The sequence below is a fragment of the Bos indicus x Bos taurus genome, chromosome 9 (genome assembly GCF_003369695.1).
Source record: "Bos indicus x Bos taurus breed Angus x Brahman F1 hybrid chromosome 9, Bos_hybrid_MaternalHap_v2.0, whole genome shotgun sequence".
Classification (NCBI taxonomy): Eukaryota; Metazoa; Chordata; class Mammalia; order Artiodactyla; family Bovidae; genus Bos; species Bos indicus x Bos taurus.
In genome coordinates, this window is record NC_040084.1 from 53,647,307 (window position 1) to 53,667,694 (window position 20,388).

Consider the following 20,388-nt stretch of genomic DNA (forward strand, 5'->3'; position numbering starts at 1 on the left):
CCACTCTACTTGCATTTCTTTTTCTTTGAGATGATTTTTGTCACTGCCTCCTGTACAACATCAAGAACCTCTGTTCATAGTTCTTCAGGCACTCTGTCTACCAGTTCTAATCTCTTGAATCTATTTGTCACCTCCACTGTATAATCATAATGGATTTGATTTAGGTCATAACTGAATGGCCTAGTGGTTTTCCCTACTTTCTTCAATTTGAGCCTGAATTTTACAATAAGGAGCTGATGATCTGAGCTACAGTCAGCTTCAGTTCTTGTTTTTGCTGGCTGTATACAGCTTCTCCTTCTTTGGCTGCAAAGAATATAATCAATCTCATTTTGATATTGACCATTTGGTGATGTCCATGTGTAGAGTCTTCTTTTGTGTTGTTGGAAGAGGGTGTTTGCTATGACCAGTGTATTCTTTTGACAAAACTCTGTTAGCCTTGCCCTGCTTAATTTTGTACTCCAAGGCCAAATTTCCTGTGACTCCAGGTATCTCTTGACTTCCTACTTTTGCATTCCAATCCCTTATGATGAAAAGGACTTTTTTTTTTTGGTGGAGGGAGGTTAGTTCAAGAAGATCTTGTAGGTCTTCATAGAACCATTCAACTTCAGCTTCTTTGGCATGAGTGGTTGGGAGATAGACTTGGATTACTGTGATGTTGAATGATTTGCCTTGGAAATGAACCGAGATCATTCCCTCCTCTAGTGGACCACATTTTATCAGAACTCTTCACTATGACCTGTCCATCTTGGGTGACACTGCACAGCATGGCTTATAGCTTTATTGAGTTATGTAAGCTCCTTCGCTATAAGGCTATGAACCATGAAGGTGATTTCACAATGTATACATTTATCAAAATATGAAGTCATACAACTATATGCAATTTTTGTTAACTATGCTTTAAAAATAATGGAAAAAAATAAAAAACTGACTATAGTGCACATCATTTTACCTATTAGAAATACATGGGTACTGAAATGTAGCTTTCCTTATTTTTTAAGCTGATTTCTTCTTTAAAGCTCCACTCCTTCTGTGAGTAGAAAAAGAGCTTAAGCCAGCTTATTCAAATTAAGTTAGCCTGTATCATCTTAAACAGTTCTTTTCAGGTCAATATAAACTTTAAATCTTTCTCAGGAATTTCTGACCCCTCCAAATGTCTCCTCATCCCATGATGGTGTCTGTGTAGAAGAATGTGTCCTCAAGATAGCAATGAATTCCTGTCTTTGCCTTGTCTCCTGGTCTGGAATAGTACTATTTCTTGTTGATCTCTGCTTGATGTGGCTTCACCTTGCCTTGTTTTAGAGGTGCTGCTATTTTTATAGTTTCATTAAAGGATGAAGTGTCAGGTTTATTCTTTCCCTGTGAGACAAACCTTGGAATTTTCTTTTCCTCCTTCTCTTTCTTCTTCCTTCTCCTTTTCTCCTTCTGTTTTCCTTCTTTTCTCCTTTCCACCCTCCCTTCCTTCCTTCCTTTCTTTTTCTTTCCCTGTTTATTTGTTTTCTTCTATCTCTATTCTATATTCCATATGCAATATGTGTTAAATTGCTTTTTAAAAAATGTTTGCATTGTTCCATCAATATTTATTAAATAATTTTTTCCTTGACTCAGTAATTCTATATAGATTAATCTTCCAAATAGTAAAAAAAAAAGATGTTCTACAAACATATATACTATAAACATATATGCACAGTGAAAAGCTGAAATAGCAAAATGTTTAAACAAAGTGAATGGCAAATTCATTCATACCATCTTATATAGTGAGTAAAAATTTTCCCAAGAATATCTAAGAACTTCATTAAATATTCACGATAAATTAGGTTAAAAAATTTAGACATAAAACTATGAGCTATACACATACACACACACACACACTATACACATACACACACTGCATAATTTCCTTAACTTTTCTTCCAAATCATCCAGTAGATCTTTTTCAGACATATGTTGTTTGAGTCTCCAAATGCTGTATTTTTTCCCATTACTATGCAATATTTTTTCCTTTATGTTCCATGACTACACTCTTTTCCCCATTACAGATGTTTTAAAGCTCAGATTGTAAGAATATAGAGTGAATAAGTCATCCTTGGTCTTGCTCCTGTTCAAGAGCAGTGGTTAAATCTTTTTCTCAGATTGACAGAGAATAGGTTGATTCAATGCATCCTTCTTATTTCATATTCCAAGATCCAGAACATATTCACAGATGCATCTCTGCTCAATTGGAGGTTTATCTTTCTATTGCCTGTGTCTCTGGCTGTCTGCTTTTCTCAAAGGTCACTAGTCCCTGAAAAATTGCACTATTCTGTATGCATGGCTACAGAGTTCTTCCCACATCTGCTTTCATTATAGTAATTTTGTTTTCTGATTGATATAGGACGTGGGTCTTTAAGTTAGAGATATAAGAAAATGTAAGAAATACGTTGCTGCAAGTTTTAGGCATTTTCTTTCCAAAGAAGCAGAACTTGGAATAGATGCAAAGTTCATTCATTATTGAATCCTATTTGTTTAACTAAAACACATTGCCAACTTGAGCAAATGGGAAGACATTGCTTAGGATGCTAATAAAGTCCTCAAAAACTTGAGAGTTTGGGAATACCAGACCATCTGACTTGTCTCCTGAAAAATCTGTATGCAGGTCAGGAAGCAACAGTTAGAACTGGACATGGAACAACAGACTGGCTCCAAATCAGGAAAGGAGTATGTCAAGGCTTTAACTTATATGCAGAGTACATCATGAGAAACGATGGGCTAGATGAATCATAAGCTAGAATCAAGATTGCCAGGAGAGATATTAATAACCTCAGATATGCAGATGACACCACCTTTATGGCAGAAAGCAAAGAAGAACTAAAGAGCCTCTTGATGAAAGTGAAAGAGGAGAATGAATAATTTGGCTTAAAGCTCAACATTCAGAAAACTAAGATCATGGCATCTGATCCCATCACTTCATGGCAAATAGATGGGGAAACAGTGGAAACAATGACAGACTTTATTTTATTGGGCTCCAAAATCACTGCAGTTGGTGACTGTAGCCATGAAACTAAAAGATGCTTGCTCCATGGAAGGGAAGTTATGACCAACCTAGACAGCGTATTAAAAAGCAGAGAGTACTTTGCCAACAAAGGTCCGTCTAGTCAAAGCTATGGTTTTTCCAATAGTCATGTATGGATGTGAGAGTTGGACTATAAAGAAAGCTGAGCACCAAAAAATTGATGCTTTTGAATTGTAGTGCTGGAGGAGACTCTTGAGAGTCCCTTGGAATGCAAGGAGATCCAACCAGTCCATCCTAAAGGAAATCAGTCCTACATATTCATTGGAAGAACTAATGCTAAAGCTGATACTCCAATAATTTGGCCAGCTGATGTGAAGAACTGACTCATGTGAAAAGACCCTGATTCTGGGAAAGATTGAGGGCAGGAGGAGAAGGGGACGACAGAGGATGAGATGGTTGGATGGCATCACTGACTCAATGGACTTGAGTTTGAGTAAGCTCCGGGAGTTGGTTATGGACAAGGGAGGTCTGGCTTGCTGTAGTCCATGGGGTCGCAAAGAGCTGGACATGACTGAGTGACTGAACTGACTCAAACTTGAGAGTATAGTGGAACATAGTAAGTCCCACTACTGTTCTTTGTCAAAAACTTCTCAGCCAAAAGCTAGGAATGCATACTTTACTGAAAATAATCTGACTTTTAACTGTCAAAATTCTGTGTTATTGTACTATAAGTGTCCTAAGTAGAGGACATTCTACACAGAAGAAAAACTCAGAGTCTGGTCAAGAAACCCTCTATGAAAATTATACACAGTGTTTTCAGGAGACAGTTGTCATTTGCTAAAATGGAGGGGAAGTTGGGGGAAAGACACATAATAAGTGATGAGAGAGAGATTTGGGGCCAGGTTATGGAAGACATTAAGTGTTTTTATTTTTTCCCTTAATTGAAGCAAACATGGTGGGTTTTTTTTATTTCCTTTGTTTTGTTTGTTTGTTTAGCAGGACTAGAGAGATTGAGTTTTATAAGAGATGGTCAGCATCTTTATATTGCATTTCAAATTGTATGTACAAATCCTGCATGAATTGGGATCTGTTAGCTTGTTCTTCAATATATGCCAAGATCTAGTCACTTTCCATCACCCTCATCTTCACTAGGTAGTTGAACTTACCATCATAGATCATTTCAATTATTACCTTGGACTTCTAACTGGCCTAACTAGATTTTTGGTTTCTTCTGAAAAATCAGAAGACTTTTTTTTTTTTTTTAATTTTGTTTTTAAACTTTACAATATTGTATTAGTTTTGCCAAATATCTAAATGAATCTGCCACAGGTATACCTGTGTTCCCCATCCTGAACCCTCCTCCCCACCCATACCCTCCCTCTGGGTCATCCCAGTGCACCAGCCCCAAGCATCCAGTATTGTGCATTGAACCTGGACTGGCGACTCGTTTCATACATGATATTATAAATGTTTCACTGCTATTTTCCCAAATCTCCCCACCCTCTCCCTCTCCCACAGAGTCCATAAGACTGATCTTTACATCAGTGTCTCTTTTGCTGTCTCGTACACAGGGTTATTGTTACCATCTTTCTGGATTCCATATATATGCATTAGTATACTGTATTGGTGTTTTTCTTTCTGGCTTACTTCACTCTGTATAATAGGTTCCAGTTTCATCCACCTCATTAGAACTGATTCAAATGTATTCTTTTTAATGGCTGAGTAATATTCCATTGTGTATATGTACCACAGCTTTCTTATCCATTCATCTGCTGATGGGCATCTAGGTTGCTTCCATGTCCTGGCTATTATAAACAGTGCTGCGATGAACATTGGGGTACACGTGTCTCTTTCCCTTCTGGTTTCCTCAGTGTGTATGCCCAGCAGTGGGATTACTGGATCATAAGGCAGTTCTATTTCCAGTTTTTTAAGGAATCTCCACACTGTTCTCCATAGTGGCTGTACTAGTTTGCATTCCCACCAACAGTGTAAGAGAGTTCCCTTTTCTCCACACCCTCTCTAGCATTTATTGCTTGTAGACTTATGGATCGCAGCCATTCTGACTGGCGTGAAATGGTACCTCATAGCGGTTTTGATTTGCATTTCTCTGATAATGAGTGATGTTGAGCATCTTTTCATGTGTTTGTTAGCCATCTGTATGTCTTCTTTGGAGAAATGTCTATTTCGTTCTTTGGCCCATTTTTTGATTGGGTCATTTATTTTTCTGGAGTTGAGCTGTAGGAGTTGCTTGTATATTTTTGAGATTAGTTGTTTGTCAGTTGCTTCATTTGCTATTATTTTCTCCCATTCTGAAGGCTGCCTTTTCACCTTGCTAATAGTTTCCTTTGTTGTGCAGAAGCTTTTAAGTTTAATTAGGTCCCATTTGTTTATTTTTGCTTTTATTTCCAATATTCTGGAAGGTGGGTCATAGAGGATCCTGCTGTGATATATGTCAGAGAGTGTTTTGCCTATGTTCTCCTCTAGGAGTTTTATAGTTTCTGGTCTTATGTTGAGATCTTTAATCCATTTTGAGTTTATTTTTGTGTATGGTGTTAGAAAGTGTTCTAGTTTCATTCTTTTACAAGTGGTTGACCAGTTTTCCCAGCACCACTTGTTAAAGGGATTGTCTTTAATCCATTGTATATTCTTGCCTCCTTTGTCAAAGATAAGGTGTCCATATGTGTGTGGATTTATCTCTGGGCTTTCTATTTTGTTCCATTGATCAATATTTCTGTCTTTGTGCCAGTACCATACTGTCTTGATAACTGTGGCTTTGTAATAGAGCCTGAAGTCAGGTAGGTTGATTCCTCCAGTTCCATTCTTCTTTCTCAAGATAGCTTTGGCTATTCGAGGTTTTTTGTATTTCCATACAAATTGTGAAATTATTTGTTCTAGCTCTGTGAAGAATACCGTTGGTAGCTTGATAGGGATTGCATTGAATCTATAAATTGCTTTGGGTAGTATACTCATTTTCACTATATTGATTCTTCCAATCCATGAACATGGTATATTTTTCCATCTATTAGTGTCCTCTTTGATTTCTTTCACCAGTGTTTTATAGTTTTCTATATATAGGTCTTTAGTTTCTTTAGGTATATATATTCCTAAGTATTTTATTCTTTCCATTGCAATGGTGAATGGAATTGTTTCCTTAATTTCTCTTTCTGTTTTCTCATTATTAGTGTATAGGAATGCAAGGGGTTTCTGTGTGTTGATTTTATATCCTGCAACTTTACTATAATCATTGATTATTTCTAGTAATTTTCTGGTGGAGTCTTTAGGGTTTTCTATGTAGAGGATCATGTCATCTGCAAACAGTGTGAGTTTTACTTCTTCTTTTCCAATTTGGATTCCTTTTATTTCTTTGTCTGCTCTGATTGCTGTGGCCAAAACTTCCAAAACTATGTTGAATAGTAATAGTGAAAGTGGGCACCCTTGTCTTGTTCCTGACTTTAGAGGAAATGCTTTCAATTTTTCACCATTGAGGATAATGTTTGCTGTGGGTTTGTTATATATAGCTTTTATTATGTTGAGATATGTTCCTTCTATTCCTGCTTTCTGGAGAGTTCTTATCATAAATGGATGTTGAATTTTGTCAAAGGCTTTCTCTGCATCTATTGAGATAATCATACGGTTTTTATTTTTCAATTTGTTAATGTGGTGTATAACATTGATTGATTTGCGGATATTGAAGAATCCTTGCATCCCTGGGATAAAGCCCACTTTGTCATGGTGTATGATCTTTTTAATGTGTTGTTGGATTCTGATTGCTAGAATTTTGTTAAGGATTTTTGCATCTATGTTCATCAGTGATATTGGCCTGTAGTTTTCTTTTTTTGTGGGATCTTTGTCAGGTTTTGGTATTAGGGTGATGGTGGCCTCATAGAATGAGTTTGGAAGTTTACCTTCCTCTGCAATTTTCTGGAAGAGTTTGAGCAGCATAGGTGTTAGCTCTTCTCTAAATTTTTGGTAGAATTCAGCTGTGAAGCCGTCTGGACCTGGCCTTTTGTTTGCTGGAAGATTCTTGATTACAGTTTCAATTTCTGTGCTTGTGATGGGTCTGTTAAGATTTTCTATTTCTTCCTGGTCCAGTTTTGGAAAGTTGTACTTTTCTAAGAATTTGTCCATTTCTTCCACGTTGTCCATTTTATTGGCATATAATTGCTGATAGTAGTCTCTTATGATTCTTTGTATTTCTGTGTTGTCTGTTGTGATCTCTCCATTTTCATTTCTAATTTTATTGATTTGTGAAAAATCAGAAAACTCTTATGAGAAGCCTCAGCCAGCAGTCAGCTGGAGCTGACTCTGTACCAAGCTCTGTAAATGGGGCTCGTTTCACTTCATTTCATTACCCACTCGCTCTTCTGTGTATCTGCTTGCTTCTCTTAGGGATGTTACCTGTCCCAGCCAGAAGAAATGTGTTATGGCCATGGCCCTAGCTGCACTTTTTACAATATGCCAATGCTTTTATATGAATATTTTTTTCAAAAAGCTTCTGTGAAAAGTCACCTAAAAATGTCGTGTGTAATTTTGTAAATAAATTTAAGTGACTATATAGCAACTTTTATGAACACTTAGAGGTTCCTGATCCAAATCACTTTGAGAATAGACTATATATGAATTGTTCTTTGTCTCAGAACTTCTCAACCGAAAGCTAGGAATGCATATTTTACTGAAAATAATCTTTTACTGTCAAAATTCTGGGTTATGGCACTATTAATATTTTATTTGTTATACTTTATCAAAGGCAGACACAGCCTCTTATGCTGTAACTTAATTTTTCTTTCTCAGAGATCATATGGAGAAGTTGTTGGGAAAATTTCCCTTGTCTGGTACTGAGGGAGGGTATCTTAGCAAGGGCACTCATTGGCTTCTAACTGTCTAGGATCTAAACTGCCAACTTCCTCAGGCTTTGCAAAAATTTGAATTTAAGTTTGGTCTGTCTTCAGCCTTCTAAAGGCTATTTGGCTACAAGGGCACAAGAGCAAGAAACACGAGAACATGCCCTACTGATTGATTCCTATGAATTTAATCTAATTGGGTAGAATTGTGATGTTGTAAGGTGACTGGATATCTTTGCTAAAATGTAAAGACTAAAATTTACTGGAGTAAATTGTTTTATTTATGCTGCTCACATAAAGTGACAATAGGATGGTGTGACTGAATGAATGAGTAATTAGGCTTTTGGTTTTCAACAAGTGAATTTAAAAGCGAAAGAACTCCTAACTGACTGAATCTAAAGGTAGCAGAAACACCTGTGCCAATCTGGAAGCCAGCACTTTATCTGAGTATGAAGCTTTATTTTAGGCACAATTAGACTAATTACACTGCCAGGTTTTCTACAGGTGATAGACTTTTCTGTAGAATTCAAATAAGAACTTTTGTAATATTGCCTTTTCTGTTTTATACATATCAATTTACCAGGAGATGGATGTGAATTTGAATAGGTTTTAGAAATATCTTCATGATATAATTGAAATAGCAAATAACATATAGTTTCTGTTAGGTCTGCAGAAGAAAGCTTTGTGTTTTTAAGCCAATAAGTATAAAAAATGAACTCTTTTGTCAAGTACCATGATAGAGTTACAGAAAGGTAAAAAATCATATTTAAGATGGCTGTCAGTTATATTCTAGATAGGGTCTGTTACTTTTGAGTAAAGAACAAAAGAAATGGCCAGCTATGTCATTCAATCATTTAAGATATTTCCTAATGTTAAAGAAAAGGGGAGGAAAATATATTAAAAGTAGGTGTTTGATCTGAAAAAAATTTTCTTACTAATTTATATGATTCTGATATCATTTGCCCCAAATTTAGAGCTCCCTTGCATGTAGCACATCTTTTATTAACAATAAAAATATAATGTGCATCTTCTGTTTAAAGTACATTTAAACAGGATTTACGTTCATGTGCATACATAATTTTGGCTTAATATATCATTTAGTGACTAATTCAAAAGTACCGGTGATTAGAAGAGTCTTTTAAAGGCTTTGACTCAGAGTGAATTTTTGGCTGTCAATGAACCTTCTGAACATCTTTATAGATGCGGTCACTGTGAGGAGACAGAACTCAAGGGGTCATCTACACCTGTGCTTTCCAATATGGACTAACTGAGCTTATTTGTTAGGATTTGCTAGTATTTAAAGATTGCTGCTGGCACTCACAGCAGGCATGTGTGTCATATCTCAGCCCCCATGAGCTATCCTGAGAGAGGATTAGGTATCTTAAAGGTGTTAACACAAGTCCTCTGTGCATCCTTTTGATTTCAGTATATTATGATTTTTGCAATTTATTTGTGCCTGAATAGGTGGATTTGTAGATCGTATTAATTACTTTTGATGAAACTAAGCCTCTCAAATTGAACAAATGGTTTAAAAAATATACCTGCAAAGAAATCAGAGCTTGAATATATTACTAATAATGCAGGTGCAAATAAACCAGAAATGGTGAGCTTAGACTTCTAACACTGACTCCTCTTCAACCACACTTTGAGCTAAAAACAATAACGCCATAACAATATTTGAGATGTCGATAAAAAATAATTGGAATTATCAGAGACCATTTGAAATTTATACATTCAGTGTATCATTAAAGATGAATCTTGTCCTGTTTATCTAGCCCTGAGTTATTAGCTAACCATGGTATAAAGCCATCATGAACAGCAGGATATTGAAAAAATAATCATTTAGAATTATAAGGTGATCATTTTTCAATAATGTTTAGGACCACATGATCCAGTACTTTATAAAATTTGTGTTTACAGACTCAGTCTCATCTCATCTCACATGCTAGCAAAGTTATGCTCAAAATTCTCTAAGCCAGGCTTCAACAGTACGTGAAACCTGAACTTCCAGATGTTCAAGTTGGATTTAGAAAAGGCAGAGGAACCAGAGATCAAATTGCCAACATATGTTGGATAATCGAGAAAGCAAGAGAGTTTCAGAAAAAACATGTAAGTTTTTTTTTTTTATTGACTTTTTTTTTTTTACTTTATTTTTAGTTTATTTTTTTACTTTATTGACTAGTCCAAAGTCTTTGACTGTGTGGATCACAACAAACTGTGGAAAATTCTCAAAGAGATGGGAATACCAGACCACCTGATCTGCCTTCTTAGAAATCTGTATGAAGGTCAAGAATCAACAGTTAGAACTGGACATGGAACAACAGACTGGTTCCAAATTGGGAAAGTACATCAAGGCTGTATATTGTTACCGTGCCTATTTAACTTATATGCAGAGTACATCATGTGAAATGTTGGGCTGGATGAAGCACAAGGGCTGGAATCAAGATTGCTGGAGAAAAATCAAAACTTCAGATATGCAGATGACACCACCCTTATGGCAGAAAGCAAAACAGAACTAAAGAGCCTCTTGAGGAAAGTGAAAGAGGAGAGTGAAAAAAAACTGGCTTAAAACTCAACATTCAGAAAACTAAGATCATGGCATCCAGTCCCATAGTTCAGTTCAGTTCAGCTCAGTCACTTAGTTGTGTTTGACTCTTTGCAACCCCATGAACTGCAGCATGCCAGGCCTCCCTGTCCATCACCAACCCCCAGAGTCCACCCAAACCCATGTCCATTGAGCCAGTGATGCCATCCAACCATCTCATCCTCTGTTGTCCCCTTCTCCTCCTGCCCTCAATCTTCCCCAACATCAGGGTCTTTTCAAATGAGTCAGCTCTTTGCATCAGGTGGCTAAAGTATTGGAGTATCAGCTTCAGCATCAGTCCTTCCAATGAACATCCAAGGCTGATCTCCTTTAGGATGGACTGGCTGTATCTCCCTGCAGTCCAAGGGACTCTCAAGAGTCTTCTCCAACACCACAATTCAAAAGAATCAATTCTTCCACACTCAGCTTTCTTTATAGTCCAACTCTCACACCATACACGACTAGTGGAAAAACCATAACCTTGACTAGACGGACCTTTGTTGGCAAAGTAATGTCTCTGTTTATTAATATGCTGTCCAGGTTGGTCATAACTTTCCTTCCAAGGAGTAAGTTTTTTTTAATGTCATGGCTGCAATCACCATCTGCAGTGATTTTTGAGCCCGGAAAAACAAATTCAGCCACTGTTTCTAGTATTTCCCCATCTGTTTGCCATGAAGTGATGGGATTGGATGCCATGATCTTAGTTTTATGAAAGTTGAGCTTTAAGCCAACTTTTTCACTCTCCTCTTTCACTTTTATCAAGAGGCTCTTTAGTTCTTCTTCATAATTTCATGGCAAATACATGGGGAAACAATGGAAACAGTGACAGACGTTTTTGGGGGGCTCCAAAATCACTGCAGATGGTGACCACACCCATGAAATTAGAAGATGCTTGCTCCTTGGAAGAAAAGCTATGAGCAACCTAGACAGCATATTAAAAAGCAGAGACAATACTTTGCCAACAAAGTTCTGTCTAGTCAAAGCTATTGTTTTTCCAGTAGTCATGTATGGATGTGAAAGCTGGTCTAAAGAAAGCTGAGCACCAAAGAATTGATGCTTTTGGGCTGTGGTGTTGGAGAAGACTCTTGAGATTCCCTTGGACTGCAAGGAGATCTGACCAGTCTATGCTAAACGAAATCAGTCCTGAATATTCATTGGAAGGACTGATGCTGAAGCTGAAACTCCGATAACTTGGCCACCTGATGTGAAGAACTGACTCCTTGGAAAAGACCCTGATGCTGGGAAAGATTGAAGGTGGGAGGAGAAGGGGACCACAGAGGATGAGATGGTTGGATAACATCTATGTACATGAGTTTGAGTAAGCTCCGGGAGTTGGTCATGGACAGGGAAGCCTGTGATGCTGCAGTCCATGAGGTCACAAAGAGTCAGACACGACTGAGCAACTGAATTAACTGACTGATATCCTCATTCATGTCTAACTCCTTGTTAGACAGGCTCCTCTGTACATGGAACTTTCCAGACAAGAGTACTGGAGTGGGTTGCCATTTCTCCTCCAGGAGATCTTCACAATCCAGGGATCGAAACCATATCTGCTGCAGCTCCTGCTTGGCAGGGGGATTCTTTATGACTGTACCACCTGGGAAACTGTATAAAATTTAATCAAATGTAATAAATGTTTGGATGGCAATTTTAAGGTTTCTTAATAGTGAAAAAAAAATGCTGTGTACTATTAGGGAAATGTTTATTCTTGCCCTGGTTAAAAAAATAGTTGAAATGTTATGTAGGAATTAATATGGGACAAACTAAACCACATTATTTGTCAGAAAATTCTACTGGAACATGCATGGGAAACACTGCTTAAAATAAAGTTTAATAAAAGATAAACTTAATGAAACTTCATAAACTTAATTTCAAACTCAATGAAACTATGGGCCATGCTGTGTAGGGCCACCCAAGAGGGATGGGTCATGGTGGAGAGTTCCGACGAATTGTGGTCCACTGGAGAAGGGAATGGCAAACCACTTCAGTATTCTTGCCTTGAGAACCCCATGAACAGTATGAAAAAGGAAAAAAGATAGAACACTGAAAGATGAACTCCCAAGTCTGTAGCTGCCCAATATGCTACTGGAGATCAGTGGAGAATAACTCCAGAAAGAATGAAGAGAGGGAGCCAAAGCAAAAACAACACTCAGTTGTGAACGTGACTGGTGATAGAAGCAGGGTCCGATTCTGTATAGAGTAATATTGCACAGGAACCTGGAATGTCAGGTCTATGAATCAAGGCAAATTAGAAGTGGTCAAACAGAAGATGGCAAGAGTGAGTGTTGACATTCTAGGAATCAGCAAACTAAAATGGACCGGAATGGGTGAATTTAACTCAGATGACCATTATATCTACTACTGTGGCCAAGAATCCCTTAGAAGAAATGGAGTAGCCATCATAGCAAACAAGAGAGTCTGAAATGCATTACTTGGATGCAATTTCAAAAACGGCAGAATGATCTCTGTTCATTTCCATGGCAAAACATTCAATATATCAGTAATCCAAGTCTATGCTCTGACCAGTAATGCTGAAGGAGCTGAAGTGGAATGGTTCTATGAAGACCTACAAGACCTTCTAGAACTAACACCCCAAAAAAAGGTCCTTTCATCATAGGGTACTGGAATGCAAATGTAGGAAGTCAAGAAACACCTGGAGTAACAGGCAAACTTGGCTTTGGAGTACAGATGAAGCAAGGCAAAAACTAATAGAGTTTTGCCAAGAGAATGCACTGGTTATAGCAAACACCCTCTTCCAACAACACAAGAGAAAACTCTACACATGGACATCACCAGATGGCCAACACTGAAATAAGATTGATTATATTCTTTGCAGCCAAAGATGCAGAAGCTCTATACAGTTAGCAAAAACAAATCTGGGAACTGACTGTGGCTCAGACCATGAACATCTTATAGTCAAATTCAGACTTAAATTGAAGAAAGTAGGGAAAACAACTAGATAATTTAGGTAGGACCTAAATAAAATCCCTTACAATTATTCAGTGAAAGTCAGAAATAGATTTAAGGGGCTAGATCTGATAGACAGAGTGCCTGAAGAACTATGGATGGAGGTTCATGACATGTACAGGAGACAGGGATCAAGACCATCCCCAAGAAAAAGAAATGCAAAAAAGCAAACTGGCTGTCTGAGGAGGCCTTACAAATGGCTGTGAAAAGAAGAAAACAGAAAAGCAAAGGAGAAAAGGAAAGATACACCCATTTGAATGCAGAATTCCAAAGAATAGCAAGGAGAGATAAGAAAGCTGTCCTCAGTGATCAGTGCAAAGAAATAGAGGAAAACAATAGAATGGGAAAGACGAGAGATCTCTTCTAGAAAATTAGAGATACCAAGGGAACATTTCATGCAAAGATGGGTTCAATAAAGGACAGAAATGGTATGGACCTAACAGAAGCAAAAGATATTAAGAAGAGGTGGCAACAATACACAGAAGAACTATACAGAAAAGATCTTCATGACCCAGATAATCATGATGGTGTGATCACTCACCTAGAGCCAGATACCCTGGAATGTGAAGTCAAGTGGGCCTTAGGAAGCATCACTATGAATAAAGCTAGTAGAGGTGATGGAATTCCAGTGGAGCTATTTCAAATCCTGAAAGATGATATGAAAGTGTTGCACTCAATATGCCAGTAAAGTTGGAAAACTCAGCAGTGGCCACAGGACTGAAAAAGGTCAGTTTTCATCCCAATCCCTAAGAAAGGCAATGCCAAAGAATGTTCAAGCTACCACACAATTTCATACATCTCACACACTAGTAAAGTAATATTCAAAATTCTCCAAGCCAGGCTTCAACAATATGTGAACTGTGAACTTCCAGATGTTCAAGCTGGTTTTAGAAAAGGCAGAGGAAGTAGAGATCAAATAGCCAACATCCGCTGAATCATAGAGAAAGCAAGGGAGTTCCAAAAAACATCTATTTCTGCTTTATTGACTATGCCAAAGCCTTTGACTGTGTGGATCACCACAAACTGTAGATAATTCTGAAAGAGATGAGACTACCAGACCATCTGACCTGCCTCTTGAGAAATCTGTTTGTAGGTCAGGAAGTTAACAGTTCGAATGGAACAACAGACTGGTTACAAATAGGAAAAGGAGTACGTCAAGGCTGTATATTGTCACCTTGCTTATTTAACTTATATGCAGAGTACATCATGAGAAACGCTGGACTGGAAGAAACACAAGCTGGATCAAGATTGCTGGGATAGATATCAATAACCTCAGATATGCAGATGACACCACCCTTATGGCAGAAAGCAAAGAAGAACTCAATAGCCTCTTGATGAAAGTGAAAGAGGAGAGTGAAAATTTGGCTTAAAACTCAACATTCAGAAAACTAAGATCATGGCATCTGGTTCCATAACTTCATAACAAATAGATGGGGAAACAGTGCAAACAGTGCCAGACTTTATTTTTGGGGCTCCAAAATCACTGCAGATGGTGAATGCAGCCATGATTAAAAGACGCTTACTCTTTGGAAGAAAAGTTATGACAAACCTAGACAGCATAATATAAAGCAGAGACATTACTTTGCCAATAAAGGTCAGTCTAGTCAAGGCTACGGTTTTTCCAGTAGTCATGTATGGATGTGAGAGTTGGACTATAAAGAAAGCTGAGAGCCAAAGAATTTATGCTTTTGACCTGTGGTATTGGAGAAGACTCTTGAGAGTCCCTTGGACTGCAAGGAGATCCAACCAGTCCATCCTAAAGGAAATCAGTCCTGAATATTTGTTGGGAGGACTGATGTTGAAGCTGAAACTCCAATATATGGCCACCTGATGTGAAGAACTGACTCCTTGGAAAAGATCCTGATGCTGGGAAAGATTGAAGGTGGGAGGAGAAGGGGACGACAGAGGATGATGTGTTTGGATTGCATCACGGACTCAATGGACATGACTTTGAGTAAACTTGGGAATTGGTGATCAACAGGGAGGCCTAGCATCCTGCAGTGCATGGGTCACAAAGAGTTGGACATGACTGAGCAACAGAACTGAACTGAAAAAAGATAAAATAAACTGTGTTAAATATATTTCATGTAGTTCAGGAAGTTTAATATATAGATGGATATATGCAGAGATTTTTTTAACATTCAGACTTCATGATAATTGCTGGATTAGATTTCTTTTTGTGGGCACATAAAGCAGAATATGTTCTCAGCATAAATAACTAGATTTTTAAAAAACTGACGGCACTCTGGGTCAACCCAGAGGGATGGGGTGGGGAGGGAGGTGGGAGGGGGGTTCAAGATGGGGAGACACATGTGCACCCATGGGTGATTCATGTTGATGTATGGCAAAAACCAGAATACTGTAAACAATCATCCAATTAAAATAAATTAATTTTTTAAAGTAAAAAAAAAACAAAAACAAAACTAACTGCAAACTTGTTTTATGACAAAATATTTACATATAACTATTGATAAAATTGCTGATTTGTTTGAAATTATTAACAGGGTTCTTAGTTACGGTTAGGCTTCCCTGGTGGCTCAGATGGTGAAGTGTCTGCCGGCAAACCAGGAGACCCCGGTTTAATTCCTGAGTTGGGAAGATCCCGCATGGAAAAAGAAATGGTAACCCACTTCAGTATTCTTGCCTGGAAAATTCCATGGATGGAGAAACCTGGTAGGCTACAGTCCATGGGGTGGCAAAGAGTCAGACACAAATGAGCCACTTCACTTAGTTCAGTTGGTTATGGTTAGAGAGTCCTCTTCACAACTTAAATTCATTCTTTCATTACTTGTATAGAAGTATCACTTTCAATGTTATTAGTATAGTTGGCTTTGTAAAAACAAGAATTTTGAATGGTAGAACAGTTTGTATTTTTTATTAAACACAGTAAGAGTGACCATGAATCTTTTTTAACCCAGGAATTGTCTGGCTGTCTCATGGCAAGTGCTTAAAAGAGTTGACAAGTTTTAAAAAAGATCTAATTTTTCTCTTAAAAAATACAAACGTTCCAAATTTGCTGAACTTTTCAGGGACAAGGAGGCATTCCACTATGTGGAAGATATTTTTTTTTTAAAGAAATAAACACATAATCTATCTCTTCAAGTTAAAGGGGACATTTAAACAAAGACTGAGAAAATGAATCCTTTTTCAAAGAGCCTTTTGTCAAAAGAGAATTTTAATAATAGCTACTTGGAAATGTTAACACTCTTATGTAGCTTTGTTGACAAAAACAGTTGTAAGCACATCACCTATAAACTCTAAAGTCTGCATACCTCAAAACAGAAGTTTCTATCTCTTTAAAATCTCCCAAAGGAAGAGCTTTTAGAGGTTTTATTTCTATGTGTTTAAAATAGAATATTATGTTTGTTGTTTTGTAATATGTGACTGATATCAGGAAAGGTAAAATTTATCAGCTCAATTTCATAGTTTTCCTTTCTGATGGACAAGATAGAAAAAAGGTATTGTGGTTTAGTGATTGGATGAAGCACAAGCTGGAATCAAGATTGCCGGAAATATCAATAACCTCAGATATACAGATGAGGGTACAGATATACAGTACCCTTATGGCAGAAGGAGAAGAAGAACTAAAGAGCCTCTTGATGAAAGTAAAAGAGGAGAGTTAAAGTTGGCTTAAAACTTAACATTCAGAAAAGTAAGATCATGGCATCTGGTCCCATCACTTCATGGCAAATAGATGGGAAAACAGTGGAAACAATGACAAACTTTATTTTTTTGGACTCCCAAATTACTGCAGATGGTGACTACAGCCATCATATTAAAAGATGCTTGCTCATTGGAAGAAAAGCTATGACCAACCTAGACAGTATATTAAAAATCAGAGACATTACTTTGCCAACAAATGTCCGTCTAGTCAAAGCTTTGGGTTTTTCCAGTGGTCATGTATGGATATAAGAGTTGGATTACAAAGAAAGCTGGATGCTTGGGGCTGGTGCACTGGGACGACCCAGAGGGATGGTATGGGGAGGGAGGAGGGAGGAGGGTTCAGGATGGGAAATACATGTGTACCTGTGGCGGATTCATTTCGATATATGGCAAAACCAATACAATATTGTAAAGTTAAAAAATAAAATTAAATTAAAAAAAAAAAAAAGAAAGAAAGCTGAGCACCAAAGAATTGATGCTTTTGAACTGTGATGTTGGAGAAGACTCTTGAGAGTCCCTTGGATGGCAAGGAGATCCAACCAGTCCATCCTAAAGGAAATCAGTCCTGAATATTCATTGGAAGGACTGAAGTTGAAGCTGAAACTCCAATATATGGCCACCTGATGCAAAGAACTGACTCATTTGAAAAGACCCTGATGCTGAGAATGACTGAAGGTGGGAGGAGAAGGGGATGACAGAGGATGAGATGGTTGGATGGCATCACCGACTCAATGGACATGAGTTTGAGTAATCTCCGGGAGTTGTTGATGGACAGGGAGGCCTGGTGTGCTTCAGTCCATGGGGTTGCAAAGAGTTGGATATGACTGAGTGATTGAACTAAACTGTACTGTTTGTGGTTTAGTAGAAGCAGCCAGTGAAACACTTTATTAATTTGGATCTATATGTTTTAATAGAGTGTCTTTTCCAGGTATAGAGTATATGCCAATCAATCAAGTAGGAAAATGAGCTGATTTATAAACCACACCTCAGAATTAGTATATTATAGGACTTAATGCAAATATTAATGCAAATAATTTCAAATATTTTATGTTGGGGTATATGTTCACATTTTCTTTTTTAATCATTTGAGTTCAGAATGAAATATCCAGATACCACTGGTCTATGCATAGCTCCTGCTTCAAGATGCCCCAGAATTGGGTTAACATCACCGATGAGGCCTAATCCTATGGGAGGGGTCCATCACCATCCACAACAAGTTTATGCAATAGCTTATTTCAAAACAGAATATAAAATATTTCTATGTGATATTATTTCTATACCTTTTTCTTTAGAGGAAAGCGTTACCCTGCATTAAAAAGAAATTGATGAGTAGCCTGCTTACATTTGTCCCTGTTTTCTTCTCAGAGCTAAGTCCCACCCCACCCCTCTTCAGTTTCTCCCTTTGTTTCTCTGCCTTCAAACAATTCTTTTTCATTTTGAAAACGAAGAAACAAACCTTCACGATATTGTACTAGAATTATCATTTGCTTTGAATTTCCTTATCGCCAAAGCACCCACAAATATGGGGTGTATTTACTGTTGCAGTTTCTTCACTACTCCTCTTCACACCCCCTGAAAATATGCATTCCGTTGTTTTTACTGTTTTCTCTTAAAGGTCACTGGATGCCTCCTCAATAAGCGAATGCCCTTGCCCTAATTCTTACTCTCCATAGCCTCTGCAGCATTTAACACCATTTACTGAAAACTTCCTCATCCCCTTTTCCCATCATTTGTGTGATGTGGTGACATCTCATTTTTATGAGACTTCTCATCACTCTTTGTCCTTGTCTCCAAGATACCAAGTGTCAATGTTCAATACTTTCTAGTCCCTCTAGATCAAAGAGGAATCTTTTCTTTATATAAACACCTTTCCACACCCCCCCACCAAATTTTTCCCATCATTTGATTTAGTCATGAAATTGTTAGAAAACGTAATTTACCTCCAGATTATTTAATAAAAGGATTATGGAGGTGTTTGTAGGTTTAAAGGCTAAAAAGAAAAAGAAAAAAAGATGGTGCAGTACTCAGAGAATAATTGTGCTGGGAAATAATCTCCACCTCAAGGGCTAAAGGAAAAGGGGGTGATCTAATGTATAAGAGCCTTGCTGTTGTCATTGTTCTGTCACTAAGTCATGTCCAGCTCTTTGTGGCCCCACGGAGTGCAGCACACTAGCCTTCTCTATCCTCCGCTATCTGCTGGAGTTTACTCAGATTTACGTCCATTGAGCCGGTGATGCTCTCTAACCATCGCACAGAGCCTAGTGAGGCCAGAAACCTAGCAGGTAGTAACTGCTAAGTGGGAGTTACAATTAGGGAGTAATGCAGTTACTACACGAAAAGGCAATGGCAACCCACTCCAGTACTCTTGCCTGGGAAATCCCATGGACGGAGGAGCCTGGTAGGCTACAGTCCATGGGGTGGTGAAGAGTTGGACACGACTGAGTGACTTCACTTTCACTTTTCACTTTCATGCACTGGAGAAGGAAATGGCAACCCACTCCAGTGTTCTTGCCTGGAGAATCCCATGAATGGGAGCCTGGTGGGCTGCTGTCTATGGGGTCACACAGAGTCGGACATGACTGATGTGACTTAGCAGCAGCAGCAGTAGTTAATACCAGAAGCCAGATTTGGAAGCAAAGAGGAAGCAAGAAAGAAATTCCTCAACCACTTCCTGCTCCTGCCACCCCTGTTATTCCCTGTCTCTGCCTCCTTGGGTTAAACTTAATTTGAAGCCAACTGGTAAGCAAGACTGGGTGAACAATCTACAGATATCAGTTTCCTAGCATAAGAGGATGCAGAGAAGAGCAAAACCTGACAGATCTTGGAAGGGGGCAAAGACAAACATTGTATCATCTCTGTGCCAATAACTACAAATGTTTTTTTCCAGTTAGATTGCTCACCTTAAACTAATTTCCAGGTCAACTGCCTTTTGGCTAATTCCACATGATTTTTGTTGTTGTTGTTGCTATTCCTTCAAACATAAGATGTCTAAAAGCAAGTACCATTTATTTTTTAATAAACTAACCCTGAGTGAATTTCAATTTATGCCAAGCTCTCTTTGAAATTTTCTCTCATCTGTATCTGCTTTCCACTGTTCTAATTCTAGGAGTCCCTTGGTCTGCAAGGAGATAAAACAAGTCAATCCTAAAAGAAATGAACCCTGAATATTCACTGGAAGGACTGATGCTGAAGCTCAATTCTTTGGTCACCTGATGCAAAGAGCCAACTCATTGGAAAAGACTCTGATGCTGGGAAAGATCAAAGGCAAAAGGAGAAGGGGCTGGCAGAGGATGAGATGGTTAGATAGCATCACCGATACAATGTACGAGTTTGTGAAAACTGCA